At 40.8% G+C, this 19,474-nt stretch overlaps 1 protein-coding gene across 8 annotated transcripts in view; it reads left to right on the top strand.

Moving 5' to 3' along the window:
• The window catches only part of LOC133486382 (uncharacterized), a 60,665-nt gene extending 41,191 nt beyond the window's left edge, over nt 1–19,474 (top strand). For 7 of the 8 annotated variants that reach the window (XR_009791013.1, XR_009791012.1, XR_009791014.1 and 4 more), the window contains 6 exons: nt 10,824–10,927; nt 11,497–11,593; nt 16,351–16,533; nt 16,656–16,778; nt 17,277–17,372; nt 19,029–19,474. The gene's annotated coding sequence lies outside the window, so the exon portion shown is untranslated. The remainder of the gene's footprint in view (nt 1–10,823; nt 10,928–11,496; nt 11,594–16,350; nt 16,534–16,655; nt 16,779–17,276; nt 17,373–19,028) is intronic. The other variant, XM_061791414.1, reaches the window with a different exon arrangement.

The following is a 19,474-nucleotide window of genomic DNA, read 5'->3' as shown; positions in this document are numbered from 1 at the left end:
TTTAGTGTAGTACCGTGTTGTGCGGCAGCATGCTGGAAGAGATGCAGCAATAAGTTAAGAGCAAAAAGAAGATGCAGAGAAGGTCACCAGTAAACTTCAGCAATTGTCGTCCCTGTCGAGCACAGAGAATATATGCCATCTTGTTGTAGGCTTTGTTTGTGTTTCTGCTCCTTGTGTGTTAAAGTACCAGTTATTTGAATGTTTATACTGTAATTAATCTAACATCTATGCTAGTTTATGTTAGCCCATCAATGGCTTTAAGGATTACTTATGTAAGCATTTAGTTAGCTGACTTTCGTTACACAAAATTACATGGTTTGGTTGAACATTTTAGTGTTTAAATATAGCCTATAATGTGTAATTCTTTTGTTTCATGTGCCTGTTTTGCAGTTAACCTCAACTGGGAGTGACACATAAACAGCTTGACACAAGCACGCTTTGCTTTGCCTCTTATTTGGAGAAATGTGGGAGCGAGTGTGTGAGAACAGGCGTCGAGAAATAATTTTGTTTAGTAAGTTTAAATGACTTCAAAGAGTGGAAGAGGGGTAAGATGAAAAACATTCGCTGATGTTCACCTATTGCCTATTGCGTGTGGTGCTTTAAGGTATCCCCTGCAATAAATGTGGGTTAAGTGTATTGCTTTTGTCACCATTGTAAGAGCACATGCCACACACACTTACACCTGAGAAATAAATTTAGGGTTGCCATGCGAAGAGCCACATCGCCCATTATTAGGGTTATTGTTTGACTGTTTTGAACGGAGGGAGCAAAAAAAAGAAAAAAAAAGATGCAAGCTTGGAAGAGAGCATGATTGGCTGATGTTACGCATGTCCTTGATTACTTTCCCTCTGCTTTTATTCTAATAAGTAGCATTCTTTGTACTCCCTGGGACAGCTAGACAGTCTGACACACGATGGGAATAAATATTGCATGTGGTAGACATTAAGCTGTCATCTTGGGAGTGAGGGGGGGTGGGGAGACGAGATGGAGAAATGTGTGTGGTGTTCCTCGGCGCTGCACACTTTGCTTGTTCTTGTCACAATTTTGTCACATGCTGACGACTCCCTCCGTTCTACCCAAGGCCCTTTATTTTCTCTCGCCCAGTCAACTGCTGGTGAATGACAGCTTGGAAACCCCATAAGGAGAAGGATTTTGGGTGAGGAAGAACAGTCCTCTGGGATACAGCTTGAATTTCAGATTCATTTATGCTTTTTATTTTCTTTTAACTCGGCTCTCACAAATAGCTTTGAGAAGGACCCTCTCAAAATGACCACACTTCTTTATTCTTCTGTTTCCTCTCTTTGTAGCAATCCGCTTATTCTTTGACAATTGTGCCATTTTTTTAATGGTTCAATAAAAAATAATACAGTACAGTATATTACAGGATCAATTTGTGGAGAACAATATTGGGGAGGGGGGGAGCAGGTTGCAGATCGGTTTTAGGGGGCTTAGGACTCTTAAACTTAGCCATAAACAAATACTGCCAAATATTTTTTGGGTGGCTTGAAAGGTTTTTAGGGGGGCTGAACCCCCATAAGATAAGCCAAGCGATGCCACTGGTGTATTGGATGTGAAGTCTCAAAACATGATACACTCAACAATGGAAGGCTGCAGCCGAGATTCCAACCCAGAACCCAACTATGAGGCAGACGTACTCTGCCTCATTAGTGCACCATGGTGCCAGAAACCTTTGCAGGGTTAAATATTTCAGGTATGATTGACTTTCCCTGTCCATAGTCAACCATACCACTTGGGTGAGACGAGTCATAAACTCACACTTATGCCTAAAAGGAAAAAAATAAAAATAAAAATCTTGAACACCGAATTGATTTTTGGTGCATTCTAAAGCATTTGAGCATCGTCTCCCAAAACTGTTTTGAGAACCAGTGTGTACTTAATTGTATAGAAATAGCAATATTTTCATGCCCTTTGGTCACAGAGTGCCTTCTTGACCTCTCACTGATGACTGCTCCTTTTGGCTTCCATCATGTACAAATATTAAAAGTGACGATAAAATATCCCCTCAGAAGTTGCATGGCTTTGGACATCAAATATTTTTATTAGATTTATTAAGATTTATTTCAAGAAAAAAAAAAAAGCTTGTTTCCAAGCCCACTCTGAAGGTTTTTTCTTTATTGGTGATGTGATATGACGCTCTTAATTAAAGCTGCTCCCATTGTGCGTGCATTGAGATGCGTTTCCTCCACATCCCGCTCGCTTTGTAGCCTGAAAGGGGTTGACAATATTGGCGCTTATGTGCGCGAGTGTGTCGGATCTCCTTCAGAGATGCCAGTGTATGATGCATTTCCATTAAGTCTTGGCCGTGGGGAGCGACGAATGTCTGCACGCTCGTCGCTCTGGAGCTCACCACTGAGAGGATGAAACGTTTCCCACAGGGCCCCCTTCTTCCGTGACTTCCTGGCCCGCCATGAGCTCACACCTTTTTTTTTTTTTTTGGGTCTCCCTTAGCAGAGAAAGCAAGAAGGAAAGGGAGTGGGGGTTTGTTGCAGCAACATTCTCCCCCTGTAAAGATGCTCGGCTTGTAATATCATCTGCAGCAGGTTTTAGGCTCAGATACCAGGCCTTTGCCTGTGTATATAGTCCAGCACAGTTTTAGGCAGTAATTACATTATAAGAATACAAATGTATTTTAATAATGTGATGAAACAGAGTATAAAGGGTTAAACAGTTTGTGCATCATGACCAATTCATTGCAGCTACTTCTGGTGTGTGTGACTTGGCCACTGGGGGGCAATATAATACAGTCATGCACACATAAACGAAGAAGAGTTTCGTATGTACTCCATTTAGTAAGTTGGGGCATTTGTATCTCATTCTCCCAAATATGCACGATACACTATTTGCAAATTCACCTTTTTTTTTTTTTTTTTAACCTGTCCTCCGTTATTCGCCAAAAAACTAACTTGATTTTTTTTTTTGTGCTCAGGCCAAAGTCCTGACTAATATAAAAGTATTACTTTGGTGCCATCTTGTGGCAATTACAAACCTTTTTAAGGGGCCAATTGCAGATTTTTGCTAATCGCAGCAGGGTTTGGTCCCAATCCCCTGCAAATAGCGAGGCACCACTGACTACAATCGTAGTAAATTTATTTTCATAAACTCCCTGGTGAATACAGATAATTCAGTTACAGAAAGAAAAATGGTTTGCTCCACGTTTTGCTTCATTTGAGGGTCCCATACTGGATGTGATCTGTAAAATGTAAATCTACTTACTTCCCAGGACATTTATATTTAGACAGTGTTTCAGAACAACAGCTTTATTTTGTAAAGTGCTACATGCATCTAATGCAAAACATTGCTCAAGAATATTCTATGGCAATATTTAACAATTAATAACTTCAAGTTATGTGCAGTACAGGAGAATATGCCAAATCAGGTTTGCACAATAGTATTTTAGGTAAGCTTTTGTACAAAACAAAACAAATTAAGATGATATTAAAATGTAAACCTAACTTAATTAAATATTTCAAACCAAATAGATTTTTGTTTGTCACTACAAGTTTAGCAGTTGTGTTTAAATAAGTAATGCAGCGGGTGATCGGTGAGAGGATGGTGAGATATGATATTCGATATTATATTAATACAGGTCCTCGAGTTACGACGCACTCGACCTACGACATTTCGACTTTACGACGCCCGTGCCTCATCCGCCATTTTGTCCCCAGCACCATAGTGTTTCTGCTTAGCTAGTGCATAGTGCTTGTCTGTGTTTGTGCGGCGGGAGTATCTTTGCCTTTTCCACCCTCCTTTTTTCACACACTCAGCAGTAAAGGTAAGTACAGCATCTTATTTTTTTATTTTAATGTATTTTAGTTTCTTGATACGAAGTGTTAACCTTTCCTGCTACGGTCACCTGACCGTGGTCGGGAGACGCAGGGGTTAACTCCCTTCTCTCGTTGCACAGCTGAGCTGGGTGGCGGCAACAAAGGCACGAAGCACCGATTTGCTGCTTTATTGGGTTTATTAGCTCCTCTGCACATTCGTCAACGGGTCCTCCGCTAATCGCTACTCTTCCCCGGTCGCCGTCTCTACACTTGCTACTGTACACACTCGCACCGGCACGCGCTCCTTCCCAGTCCCGTGTCACTCACACATTGACGCACACGCCCACACACGCTGAGCTTGCTGTCACTATCATGTGGGACAATACCCGTAACAGAAGTATTTCGCCGTAAATTTCCACTTTAACGGTGAAATCCGTCTTCCGCGGAAAATCGTGTTAGGTCGCCAGCGTAGGAACGGAACTCATTCGTAAATCGAGGACTTCCTGTATATGATATATTAGGGCTATGCTAGCTAGCTCCTCCATTAGCCTCACTAGCAGTCGGGATGACTGACAGGGCAGTTTTCTTTGTAAATGTTATTCAAAATGAATAAATCCTCCATTGAATTTACGATCAAAACAGCACCGTCCATTCTCCAATCTTTCCGTTTCACTTTTAAACTGGCCGCAGTTTGTGAAGCCAGCGCTTACAACGAGTGACCTGTTTCATTTACCTGTTGGCCAACAAAAAACTATACGTGTTCCATTGATGTCAATAGTGACCATTCACCGACCTGTTAATCTGCTAAACTCATGAGAAGGTTGCTCGTAGTCAGCCCACTAGTTTGAGAGCCTCAGTTTGTTTTGCTTGCCACTGAGTAGCATGACTGATTCATGTCCGCTGATTGTTTTCTTTTCGAGACAGTATGAATACTCAATAATGTAAAATGGCACATAGATAAAGCAACGTTCACGATTACCGTAATTTCTCATGTATAATGCGCATTTTCCCCCCCCCAAATAAATTGGCAAAAGTCAATAGTGCACATTATACATAGGTGTAGGGGCAAATGGAACAAACGTTCACTTTTTATAAATGTATGCCGCCATCTAGTGTTATTAAAAAGTTGTACACTTTCTTCCAATATGCCACTGCCACCTAGTGGTTATAGAAAAGGTGTAGCCTACACTTTCATTCCAATATGACAGGGGTACGTATGACTGCATATATGTACAGTTGTGCTCATAAATTTAGATACCCTGGCAGAATTTGGGAAATATTGTGTTGTTGTTTTTTAATATGACTGATGACTGAACAACAACCATGATTAATTTATTTATGGTTATGTTTTGTTTAATGATAATGCTTTTCTGATATTCTTGACAGTTTAATTTGAATCCCATTAAAATAAAATTAAATGTGTTTCCCCTGGTCCTTCATGTTTTCTTTAAAGAATTCAACCCATCTTACAAATTCTGCCTGGGTAATCAAACATATGAGCACAATTGTCTGTTTCCTCATTACTAATAAAATTGGGGCTGTGAATTTCAAAATAAGAGCAAGTAAATAAAAAAAGTATTACGTGTTCAAATAAAGTGCTTAACTTGGGAATAATTCTTTGAAAAAAACCTATCAAAATACAGATAATACTTCATGTTTTGATCATATGGGTAGAAGCAAAATCATGCATTGTAAAAATGCATTATACATGGGTAGAAGGGTTTTCCAGAATTTTGAGGTCAACTTTGGGGGTGCGTATTATCCACGGGTGCGCATTATACACGAGAAATTACGGTATATCGAAGGTGATATCGCCACATCTATTTTTGTGTGTAAAGGTCGTTACATCCTTACATTCTCTGTATTCCGTCGAATACAGAAAACAAGTTCTGACACCCCTTATCTTACAATTGTACTTCTATTTTCTGTCGCTGGCAATGCTGTAGATTATGCTTTGAGTCCGTTATTATTCAGTTGCATCTGAAAGAAACTCTCAAGCCGTAGGTGATGGCCCATATTTAGCAGGCTTAGTCTTAGCTCTATTTAAGCCAGCCCATATGAACATCTCGTCAGGCCCAGATCATTGTCTCAGCGAGCTGCCCTTGTATTCTAGAACCTCCTATTGTTTTCTCCTCCCAAACCATTTAAGCCGATCAAAGCTTTGACAAAGCCATGGGGAAGCCCGAGGCATCTGGAAACACAGGAATTATGCTACCCCCTCCGGGTTCTCGCACATTAAGACAAATAGAGCAGCCCCGGGGGTTGTCTCCCTGTGGGACATCTCTAGTCACACCCAGTCTTTGTGCGACATTCATTTTTATTGTCATTTCCCAATTTGGTGTCATTTAAGTTACATGATAGCACTTTGGCATGCGTGCTACTTTCATATCGTTACATGTACTAAACGCTTATCAACTAACCTGAATTTGTACTGGATTAAAACCTAAGGAAACTTTGTTGGAAGGAGCACAAACAGCTTGTCCGCCAAGCATTGTTTGAGCCCACATGCTGGTGAATGATTAGCAGAAATAATGTCCCTGTCACCCTTAATCACATTAAAACGTGGTTAACATTTAATTTCTCACACTTGATATGCAAGAATTTCCACTTGATTTGCAGCAAAGGCCATTGGAATTCCATTATAAAAAGAATAAAAATTTCAGGCTTCATTTGTTCAGAGGGGGGATAGCAAGGCCAGAAAGTGCTGAATCCTTCTATTAACCCAGAGATGATACTCAATGCTGAGATATAATGGCAAGACTCACAGAGTGACAAGACATTGCATACACACTTACACACATCTTTTTTTTTTTTCCTGTAACTCAACACCAGTGAGAAATATCTTACTTGAAATGAAACACTAATTGGGCATCCCATTAAGTACACCTGCATTATCTAATAAGATCCAATTAAAGAATTCGGCCTTTACAAAGATAATCATGCTCATTTTTGAGAGAAGTAATAATTACTTCTATGATAAAAAACAATGTTTATTATTGCAGTTGTAGCTTGCAGTAATATCACTGCGTCATCCTGAGGAGTGTTTCTCATAGTTTGCCTATCTCACGTGAAAATACTTACACCCACTGTGAACTACAACCACAATAAACAAAATGTTAATTATCTCTTTATATTTTAGGCCTTGTTTGCTTTTACTATGATTTCAGCTTGTTCAGGGTCATTTGGGCCACATACAGACAGTTTATAACTTAAAGATTTTTTTAAAAATGTTTTATGCTTCAGTTCTTGTCATTAGTAAAATATGAATTTATTATTTTTTTAACACTTCCAATTTGTTTGCACATTGCCTTGGTTGTAAAATACCCTCAAAAATGACTTTTTTTCTCCTTTTCTTTGCTTAGAGTGCTTATACTACAGTCTTTCTATGGTCAGCGGAGGGAGCTTCCCCTTCTTACATTAAAATATATAGTACTTCTTCATGGTCATAAAAGGGTATCTCCTCTTCATGAAATCAATATTCAGTTATTCATTTGCTCAGAATTAAGAATTTTACATGAAATTCCTCCATGTCCAAAAATTGACCAATGAGCTAATCCGATAAAACAGATAAAAACTGAACATTTCCAAGTCTTGTCTCGAAATGAAACCCATTTTACTGTAATTGGATGATTCAATCCAGTAAATAACAAGACATTAAAAATGTAGTTTTCATGAGTTGGCCAAAAGTGGCCACAATAGAGCCAAAATGTACAATTCGATGTTAACAGTATATTATTGATATATTTAAAGCTCTGGAGTTGGAAATGACTAAATCAGACAAAACATCAATACTCTTTGGAAGTTTCATTCTAACCATTAACTAGAACAGCTATCATGTTCAAAAAAAAAAAAAGGGAAGCCAGGTGGACATAAATGGCCAGCATTGAGTTAGAGGGTTACAACAATATTATTTGTATCAAAGCAGAGTTTTGTCAAAGCAGAATTTTCGATACAGTTCGATCTCATTAGATGTTTTGGCTGACTCCACTATCACTTATGCCTCAAAAGATGTGACTCAAGCAATTACAGCAAAACAGCCATGTTTTACATAAACACGTGCCCAATGTATGCACTCCACAGGTGTTTTCACAGTAATAATTGGAAAGGACATAAATACAAATGGCCGAGTGGCGGAAGTCAGCCGGCAGTGGAGTCGACGGAATCGGTTTGGGGAGTGGTGTTGACGGAGCACGGCGGCGTCTAATTGACAGTGCTTTGTCTGTGCTCTTGCGGGAAGGGGGTGTTTCGTGTTCCTGCAAGGTGTTTGCCTGCACCTGTGTCACTCAGTGCAAGGACCCAGAAGAACCCCCCGCGCTCATTTGCACCTCACGTTATCCGTCTGGGCTGCACATTATTAAAATCATCCCTCAGCCTGCTACCACGAGCCCCTTCGTTACACGGCCAACTTGGCTCGGCTCTGTCAGGTCTTCACCAATTACAGTCTCAGGTACAATGGTCTATTCAAAGGATCACAGCCCTTGACTAGTGTGGAGAGAATCATTATTCAAGCCGCCTGTTGCGAACGGCGTACCTAAGGAATGCAAATCACGTGCCAACCAAATACAACTGCGTGCAGCCAAAAGTGACAAATTACATCTGCTATTATCGCCGATTGGATTTTCTACCTTCGAGACCCAGCGGCCATCTTCAGTTTGACTTTTTCTTCCTTTGAATAGCGAGGCATTGGTGACACCTGGATGGCAGCCAAACATAAACTCTGCATGTAAACAGAAAGAGGATCTCTGGCTTTAATAGATGTGCGTCTGACAAACTGGCACGTCAATTTTTAATTGACGCACTCAGCCTTTTTGGAAAAGCGTCCCGTCAAAGCCAGCTTCTCTTATCATATAATTTAGACTGCTAATCATTGTCGGAGCCACCGTCACACTGTTATTGGACAGGCCGTGCCACTGAGGTGCTCGGTCTCCCTCCCTGTCTTTGATTCTTCAGCTCTTTAAACAGGAAACTAGGATTACACATAATGACAGGGACACTTTTCCAATCAATCCTGCCTTAGACCTGTGTCAGGCTACCGTGTGAAAATGGATTTGTGAGCTGCTGTTCTTTCAGACTCGTCCAATCCCGGCCTCCAGAGCTAGTAGGGCTAATCTCATAATTGCCCTAACCCCCCAACTACGCTTATATTGTTCAGACTGAGAGTTACCATTATCGCCGTCTTTGCTCCGCTATGTCAGGTGTCCTGCTGTACTGGAAGACAAAGAGGAGAAAGAAGCACAAAAGCGTTTAGGACAGGTGACGAATGAATGAGTTCAGGGACAATACGGATGATCTCATACACAATTGAAGGCGAGGTGAGCCATATGCTGACGATCTTAATGCCGCACCTATGAGATACTTTGGGACTAACATGTTAGAAAGCATGCTGCCCTGCTACTAAAAGCACCAAATGAAGAAGAATCGCCATCATTCTGGGACAACACTGAAGAACTGACACTTTGCTCCAATGTAAAGAAGTCTGTGTACAGCTTGTAGATCTACTGGTGCTCAAATGACTCAATAATGTCGAAACCATTGGCAATAAAAGAGAGTAAACGCCTAAGCGAAACTCCGATTTGGGGTGCCATATTGAACTTCCAGTGACCAATATGAGAGCGATAACACCAAATTTAACAGACCCGCTCCCCATTCACACCTGGGGCTGGGTAACACGAACGGGTCACATGACACAGTGAAAATGGCTAATTGGGACATTTTATCTGAGAGGTGCACACACTTTTGTTGCCAGCGGTTGACATATTAATGGCTGCGGAGTAAATTTGAGCACAGTAAATGTACACCGATATACAATACACTGTACACTGACTAATTTACATTGGCGCAAAGTCTAACTTCTTCAGTGTTGTCCCACAAAATAGATCTTAGTCACCACCAGAGATGCTGATTGATAAATATACATGTGTTAATGTGTACAGATTGCTAGACATTTTATTATTATTTTTTAATTATACATTTACTGGGAGCAGTGCAGCCAAGAGAAATGCTATGAAATAAAGAGAATAAGTATAATATCACTTCATGGACCAAATGCTGGAATTTAGGTTGGAAATGTGGATCAGTGCTTTTGATGTGTTGAGGCCAACACAGAAGGCCTTGCGGTGGTGCTTTGAGATACAAGTTTAATTTGTTCTTTGGCCGTACTTGTAACTCAAAACACTGTTTTTCCCACTGTTCCAGTCTCCCCCCCAAAAAACAACAAACGTTTTTGTGATGTTTTTAAAAATGAAAATAGCACTCCCAAAATATTTATTTTATAAAACATAGTCAATTGAGCGTAAACAAAATTAAATTGATTGTGGATCATGGTTAATTCATTGCTACTCCTGATATGCACGATTTGGCCGCCAGGGGACAGTATAACACCGTCATGAAAAAACAAATGAAGACTCAGAACTACTGTAACTGGTTCAATAAACTACAGTAATATTAGTCGTTTTTGGTAGAGGATGAATAAATAATGCTTGTGAGTATTGTTATGTTGTTGATGCACCATCTGTGTTCAAATATCTGTTGCCTAAAGGATTATAACATTGCAACAATCGATCCGTTAGCCCGTCTATGGTGTTTTGTGTTGTTAGCAGTAAGCTAGCGGACAATTCTAAGGCAAATTTATGTTATGAATTGTCTGCCAAACTGCTGCTTGTTATGAAGTGAGTTGAGTTCGCTGCCACCATAAAGTGCTTATCTCTCAAGTTTCGCGCTCACAAGTCAAAGCAAAAAAATCTGCCGAACGAAAAACTCGTAAGTTGATTCACTTCTGTAAGAACCTATTTCATATACACAGGCTCTGTCCTGATAATCCACTTCGTCTACTTTTAGCTGATTAAGGTTATAAATCGATCACTTGTTTTAAACATAGAATGTTTGTTATTTCAGTGCACTCCTTTAGTCGGAGACAAAGTCAAACTCTCGTGGGGCCCACAGTCTTCAGACGTCGCTGTCATCAATATGCTTGCAGCAGCCAATGACAAATAGTCTCAGGCTAGTCACTGCGTCTAACCAGTTGTTTGTTTTTACCAGGCTGATGAAAATGAAGGAGTGGGAGGACGTTCACGAGCCGAGGTTGTTGGTCATCCCCTTCAGCGGCGGCCTGGAGAGCGTGCTGCAAGATGAGTCAAGAGGAGGTGCGTAAATTCTGCGCAGAGCACAAGACACAGAGGGTCATTAGTATTCAGTGTGAACACATTTTACTATCAACTGTGTCCTCCATGCACGCCTTTAATTGCATGTGCTGATAGAATAATAAATGGCAGAGTAATTACCATTATAAAGCAAAGGATCCCTCTTCTTGCTGAACAACTCAGTCAAAGGGTTTTCCTCTAAATTAAGTTTTTAACTGTCATCTGTCATCTGTAGGTATAATTATAACTTGGGCATTTTGGGTTTATTGTTCTTGTGTGAAAACCTCTATGGAGAGAAAAATTATGTCAGCAGTCTTTTTTTTTCGCCATCTCTCGGCATGGAACGAGTCATCTGCTTCAATTCTTAAAAATGCTAAATGAGTCTACGAGCTGCTAATTAATCAAAGAAACCACTGGAGAGTTGAATGTCTTGTGTGAAACAAAGTGACCCATCACATTCATTTAATAGGTTTATATTAGAATGAATGGGGTCTTGCTGCCGCAGTGTGTTGCCATCAGAAGCAATGAAGTCAACACAACAGCTGATTGTAACTAAAATGCGTCTCCTCCAGCACCGCGGGCAAGATCATCAAGGCAGGCTACGCTGCCCTGCACCTCGAGTACTTCTTCACTGCTGGACCTGATGAGGTCTGTGGATGGACTGTATGGGTAAGTGCCCCCCCCCCCCCCCCCCCCCCGACCCCCCAGCACAGATTGTAAGGGAGCGTACAAACCAATGCAGCACGTTCCACCCTGCTGGCAGCCTCACTGATATCACACACTCTCAACTTTGTCATGGTTGTGCTTTAGGCGGTCATTACAGGCCCAGGATAACTTCAATTACTGGTGAGCTGCTGAACAGTGAAAGTGGGGGCTATACATTGATTGAGGAGGGCAACAATTGATTTTGCCCATTACGTCCATGAGAATGTTTCCATCCCGTGCAGATCTGCCTGCCCTCCTCCTGCCGCTCGAGATAAGGAGCCCGCGCATTGTGCCTGCCTAATCTGTGTGACGGAGGATGTCTGTGCCAAAATTGATGTCGCTTTTCATTCCAGTGTTTGGGGGCCTTGCCGGGGGCTCCTCCTCCCTCTGTGTCTCAGTGTACACAGACCGGCCAGCTGAGAGCTTTGTGTTATAGGATCACAGCGTTCGCATCAATACAGATGTTGTGTTGGAGTTAAAAAAAATAAATAAATAAAATGAACAATGCATTCCAGTGCTTTTAAAATCTAAAGGAAAAAAACATCGTTTATTGTAAACAATCTGTTAGACAAATAAGATTTTTTTGAGTAAATGCATTAATATTTTTCAGTTCAGTTTTATGTTCTCATCTTATTGTACCAAAATAGGAATTACATAATTCATTAAGTTTTATGGAACACAAAGATATTAGAAGATACAATTTTCTGATGCTTTTGTCATGTTTTCCAAGTTGTTGACAATTCACCACAAAATCCAATTCCAGGTGCACCATATGCCAACTATTTTTCTCTATCCCCTTAATTTGATCTTTCTAAAGATCAGTATATATCAGCATGGTAACACCTACACTACATGGACTGGGTAGTATTACTTTCCTGTGAAACTGATGTGGATTATGTATGACAAAATAAAAACAAGACCAACCTTTGGTCAACATGTAGCATATGCAGCCATATAAGACAGGTTGTTAGTAAACAGTATATTACACCTGTTTAACACATGTTCCGTTTGACTTTAAAGCAGCAATCTATAATAGTTGTACTTTAAAGTTAAGGGCTTCAAAATCATGTCGATTGTCCACGGGCTTATTATACAGAGAATATCAGCTCTGGTGGTCATTACAAACCACCCATCGCATATACCTAAGCAATAGTACACACAAGGATTTTTCCAAATTTAAAAGATTTGTTTTTTTAAAATCTGAAACAGACCCCAGCAATGAAGTTAAAAAATCAGGCATTTAACAATTTTGGTTGTGTTGTGTGCGGTGTGCTCAGATGATCTCAACACAGAATCCCACACATACTAAGATTGTGTTCCACCGCCGATCTCGGAACAAGTCCTCCAAAACAGAACGCTCGCGTGATGACACGTAATCTAACAAAAAATGAGGAACAAGAAGAAACACGTCCACGTATGCTGAGTGTTTCCGAAGGTTGCCGGAAGCGGTATAAACTGGTTTTATATAAAATGTGATAAAGACGAAAGTTGCACACACGCATGTATGCACACACACACACTACAGTATTTATGTTGATGTGTGCCTTTAAAGGGTGTGGCCTATTGAGTGATGTCAGGATTTCTGACTCTAGCTGCCCGTTTACCACGCATTTACTTCAATATGAGCGTCTACGCCATGCTCCTTGAGAGTGTTTTCATTTTAGATTTGAGTGTTTGACAGCTGAAAGTGCATTGGCAACTTTACTTTCACTTCACTTGAGTGGTTGCATATCTGAGGCTCGTCCATGACCCAAATTTTTGCTCGTAACACAAAATAATCACCCAAGCGATGATTCGTATCTCGGGAAATGCATAACGTTAGGGCACTCGTAAGCGAAGGTCCTGTTGTAACTACTTCTTCGCCAATATTTTAACTTGTGATGGTGCAGATGTTCAGACAAGATTCCACCCAAGTCTGTAGACTTCCTCAGACTGTGCTGGGGCCAGAGGGGAAAAGTGAGCTCACCTTTACACAAGACACCTTGCATTACATTGTGATGACATCTGCACGTTAGCTCTTACCACCGCATGACTGATGGCACTGTTATTTATTCTTAAAAAAAAAAAAAGCCATGAAACACTTCAACGGATGTTATGGCGACATAACAGACGACAACCAGCCACAGTTGCTTCTCGGGGCATTTAGTCAAGTAAGCATCAGTGAGTAACATTATTAAGCCAATATATCTTGCATTGTAAAAACTACACTCAGTAACATGTTCCCTTTCACATGCTTTATTAGGCAGGCTAGAGGTGGCCATTATCTATCAGCATTGCTTTTAAGGAGGACAATGCGCATCTGTTGTAATGTACCATATTAAAAATAAAAATAACCCCCCCCCCCTTAATCCATTTCCCTCCACATAGACGAACCTTGATGCTGATTAATGGTAGTTAAGATCACAAGCACTCCATCAGTGAGATTGCAAAGAGATGGTAATGTATTGGCGCCATTAAATACGCATCATTCTTGTGGCATGAAATATGTTGACCCCAGCCTGATTAGATGCTTAATTAAAAGCGTTCAACAGTTCCTGAGCACAGACGCAAACACAGGCGGGAGAGCAGGAGGGCTTGACGAGTCCCCGTGATACACAGCAGCCACATCACTTGTTTGGCTCGTTTGTCATCGCTGGCCAGCTTGATTTCCATGCATATAAATTGAACATCAGTCATCCGTGAGGTCTTAAAGAGGACTCACAGGTGCAAATGATTTCTCAAACTACGAGTAGTGTTTTCATATGTGAATAATTCGTGGGGCAACAACCACTTAGGTGGGCCTTAGAGTTCTGGCTCTTGCTGATTTTAACCTCTGAGATCTGACAAAGTACTAAACAACAGAGACAGCAAATAGTGTGCACGTGATTCATTGTCAAACTTTACAACTGAGATGACAGTTTAGCTGGCTACAATTTGACACAATTTATAAAGCTGCTTTGTCCAGAATGCATAGGCCATGATCAGGGCTGCACGATAGTGGAAAAAAATGACATTCCGATTTTTTTTAAATTTTATTTTATTATTATTTTTTTTATTATTATTTATTTAAACTGCGATCCATATTAAGCTGTGAAATAATACAGGATCGGTGATGGGAAAGTTTATTTTCTACGCAAACTAGTTCAAAGTTCCGTTCACCGGTCCAAAAATTAACTAGCGGTAGTTCATTGTCCTTTTCTGTTTTTTGTCGATATGTTGCTGACGGGCCATTACCCTCAGAATACTGGCATTTCATTTCCCCATTTTTGCCACCCATTCAGTCCACACTAGCAAGCAGCTGCATCTTTCACCACGCAATCTCAAAAACATGAGGAAAAACTTGTTACTTGAATGGTGTTTTTTAAAATGAGTAATGAGGACTTTGTTTCCCCATAATGTGCAAACAAAAACCTCCCACAGTATGACAGGATTGATGGTGAAAGGACATTGATAACTTTGCATTCTTTGCAGCTCTGGCTAACTATATAAACTAAATAATTTTTCTACTCTTATATTACAGAACAAAATAATTTCCATATTTTCACAGCGTGATCATACAGTATTTTAACTGAAGCATTCTGATACAAAGAGTCATTTTCCTAGTAATCCATTTTTACAATTATGTACTGTATTACAAAAGAATACATTGACTCTCATTTACGCAGTGTCCCTGAACGCACCTCGCTTACTCACGCAGCTGCGCAGTGCCTGTCAACATTGGTTTCATTCTGAAGAGCGAAATAGGAAATTCAGCGTGTGCATTCTTTCTATTAACATGTCCAAACAGGTCCCTCTGCTGGTCACTTTTAATATTACAGATGATTCCCTGCATATTACAGAACACTAACAGCGCAGGAGACCTTGCGATGTGACTATTGCACGCACATAACATTGCGATGCTGATGCTCAAACTAAATATCGTGCAGCCCTTGCCATGATAATTTTAGGCCCCAAACTCCAGTTACAGTTCGTAATATTGCCTAAATAATTTCTAAACAGTTTAGGAAAACAAGAAAAAAAAACTAAACAAAAATTCAACAAACAAGGAGAGTTCAGTTGCCTCATTTCAATGTTTGGACATTACCACGATAGAATAGAAGTTCCTCCCCTCACTTTAACATAGTTCCTTGGCACCAAAATGCCACACGATAGGCCCAAAGCTGGACACTGGACTATATTTTAATTGATTTGTCTAAATGTGCCCAGTGATTGGCTGGCAACCATTCCAGAGTGTACACCTCTCACCTGAAGTAAGCTGGAATAGGCACCAACTCACCTGAGACCATAATGACGACAATGAGTATTGAAAATAGATGCATGCATAAATATTTTAATTGTCTTATATTTGATTCAATATTTCCATTATTATCATAACCTTTGTTACATGTTTTTTTCTACCACATAGTGAGGCATGTAGCTTCTGTTTTGACTAAGTTCAAATGGCCAAATATGGTTCTTTGCCCTCACTCCCATCAACTGGATTGTGTGAAGAGCTCTTCCACTTTCCCTCACTGAAAACTACCCATTGTTGTGCTCAGTAAATGTAGACCAGAACTCACTTCAAAGCTACATTTATGCTCTACTTGAGACACTCCAGAACTTAATACTGTCTGCGTTTTTGCGTCGAGCACAGTGAGACGTTATTGAATTTGATGTGAATTACCAAACACTATCAAGGCCTGCAGGTCTAAACTGTCCTGGCCTCTCACTGCAACACTGGCTCTTCTTGCCCTTATGACCAGAGAGCCAAGCATAGACTCGCAATGACACAAGATTACTCGGGCAGAAATCAATAGCAACAAGGAATGGGAACCAGAAGGTGCTGATAGCAAGGCTGACTTCTTATCACCGTCCACGGTGCCCTGGCAATGCCCAGCCGACGAGAAGGCTATCCAGGAATCGGGACTCGAGGCCCGAAAACAAATGTGCGTGAGACGCTCACGACACCTCACGCTCACCTCATCAAACGTTGCCTTCTTCACACGCTGTAATCCAGCTTCCCTAAAACAATGCATTTGTCCTTTTCCTTTGCTTTGCTCCCTGACAGAAAGGAACTAAGGCTCCACAGGCGACCGGAAAGATCTGCACAGACTTGGAGAAGGGCTTCATTATGGCGGCACTAATGAAATTCCAGGATTTTAAAGAGGAAGGCAGCAAGAGCGCTGTCAAGGTGAACAGCCAGCATGCCGGCACAGATGAGGGAAAGTCTCGTGTGATCAGTCGAGCTGACAGTCGCCGACTGCAAACTGCTCTTCACCTTTACTCGGGGGAAGAAATTAGTGCCCACACTGCAGCACGGCTCCTGTCAAGCCGAGCGCTCCTGGCTCTAAACATTGCCATTGTGCTCCAACTGTGCATATCTTTATCACTATATGTGCCTTCACTGGATGACGGAAGCTCAACGCAGGCTTTTTATCAGATCTACAACGCCGTGCCGTTTGGCTCAGAGCGCTCCAAATCCCAAAGTCACAGCGGCGGTAATGCGACAGTGATAGAAAGCGGCAAGTTAAATCAAGTGTGAAATGCCGTAAATAAGCGCAGTTTCATGGATAAGTAGCAAATAATTTTGGCTTGCATGTCTTTCTTTTCCGCGAGGGCATTGTACATTTTCTAATGGAATTTTTAAGAGTTTATTTAACTGAATTCAGTTTCTTTCGCCTCCATCTAGGTCAGAGGTCACCAAGATGTTGCCCACAGTCACGGGCTCTTCTAAAAATAGCTCACCAGTGATGGGACATTGTGATTTCCTAAGAATGTTGTAGAGGTGAGCATTTAAATATTGATATTTATCTGTATCTGTTTTTATGAGAAATAATTGTAATGGTCAACGTGTTCTCACGTAGATGAATATTATTAACTATTAACAATAGCAAGTACTGAAAGTTAATTTGAGCAAATTTGTTATTTCTTAAGTGTGTATAAAAATGGTACGCCTTCCCATTAATCAGCACACGGGAAGTAGCTCTCAGTTTCAAAAAGTTTGGTGAGCCCTGGTCAAGGACGATGAAGTGCTTCAATGCGGATTCTTCCAATTTCCGAGAGCTCTTGACGTTTTCCCATTTTGAGCAGGAATGGGGACTTTCAAAATGAATTCACCTTTTTTTTATATACTCAAATTTGTGTTTGCTTGCTCACAGTCAGAAATTAATCAAGTATAACATTCAACCACTAACACATTTTTATGTGCAGCAATGCAAGTAAATAGCAAAACAACAAAACAAATCTTTCCAAGTGTCTTTGTAATCCCTGTGTGACATTTTGTAATATAGTACCACTCTCCCTCCTAATCACAACTAATTTAATTATGCCCACACACAGAAGGAAATACCATGAAATCATTTCAATCTCCTTACCATTCAAGACTCAAAAAAAAAAGAGGTATTTGATATTTAATGCAGCAGCCGTGTATTGCCCACACCCTTCATAAGCTGCAAACAAAGAGTGAAACGTGGCTGTCCCTGGGGGAGTTCCACCATTGTTGTCCGAGGTTGAGATCTGAGTGTTGGGTCCTCACGGCGTGCTCTCTCACTGATCCCTCTCTGGGCCTCATAAGAACATTTCTTACTGTGGCATTAAGGTCTATTTAATGCCAGTTGTGGGAATAGGCCCTCTGAATGGGGCCGGTGTACGGGGTATCACATTATTAGTAATCATATCTGCTTAAGCCAAGCTTGCTGCTCCAGATGGCTGCTTTCAAGTGCAAATGAACCAGTTAGACGTGTCTGCTTTAATACATACTCAGGAATCACAAATAGCCATTGATTTTTATTTTTTTATTTCCCCCCTGTCTCCCTCTCCAGCCAGTGTTTCTGGCAGTATTGAGCTTGGATTAAATGGTCCCCTGAGCCTTTAAAGGGACATTGATTCTTCTAATTAATTGCACGCTGTTCAGGAGCCGAATGCATAAACCTGTCCATATTAGCACTTCAAGTCAATTATTTTGAGTTGGCCGGGAAGGGGAACAAATACTTACTGTACACAAAAGAAATGTTAGAACTTGTTCTGTTTCCTTCAGAAGTTTGATGGCGCTGCAATCAAAGGTTTATTAACATTTTGTGCTTGTGCGCACGAGAGTTGAATGAGCAAAAGAGAGGATTATTCTCTCAGCGTGAAGTTAGGCACCCCTCCAACAAAACATGGAGGGAAGCGTGTGTGTGTGTGTGTGTGTGTGTGTGTATGTCTGTGTGTGCATTTGAGAAGATGAGAAAAAGACATTAAAAAATGACAAGAGTTATTAGTGGAAATAAAAGAGACCAGAAGCTAGTCTTGCACTATTACTTTCAATTATTGCTACAATGTGCGTATTTAATGCGGCGAATAATGGATTGCCATACATATCAGTCTATAACATTTTTATTTTTTTTTCCAATTGTTGTACAACATTCAACTTCTAACAATTGTGCTTTTTGTCAACACACAGGCACCGGGGAAATATAACACGGAACTGCACTGTTGAAGATGGAGAAATCATCTTTTTCAAATTCAATGCACCAAATACACCCAAGAAAAAGTGACTCAAACAGTTAGCATGACTGACTGTGCCAGCGCAGGTCTGACAAATGCCGCCGCTGCACGCTCGCTCTCTGTCTCACGTCCTGTAGGATCAAATCCCTCTCAGCGCCAAGGCGCGCAGGTTACCTCAACTCTTGACAGCTTTTCTATTCAAGATCAGGATCAGCCCCCTACTCCAAATTGTAAGGAGCACATTACTCTCCAGATACTTCATTAATCTCCATCATGGCTGCTAGCACTGTCACAGCTGACAGCGGGGACAATGCCACCTGCTCCTCTCCCCACTTGGGCAGATAATGCGTGTTTTACAGTAAGCCAGATGTCTACACTCAATAAAACATTTGACAAAACCAA

This window comes from Phyllopteryx taeniolatus, chromosome 12 (genome assembly GCF_024500385.1).
Source record: "Phyllopteryx taeniolatus isolate TA_2022b chromosome 12, UOR_Ptae_1.2, whole genome shotgun sequence".
Taxonomy (NCBI): domain Eukaryota; kingdom Metazoa; phylum Chordata; class Actinopteri; order Syngnathiformes; family Syngnathidae; genus Phyllopteryx; species Phyllopteryx taeniolatus.
Note: the sequence above shows the minus strand (reverse complement) of the source record. Positions and strands in the feature narration are given on the sequence as shown.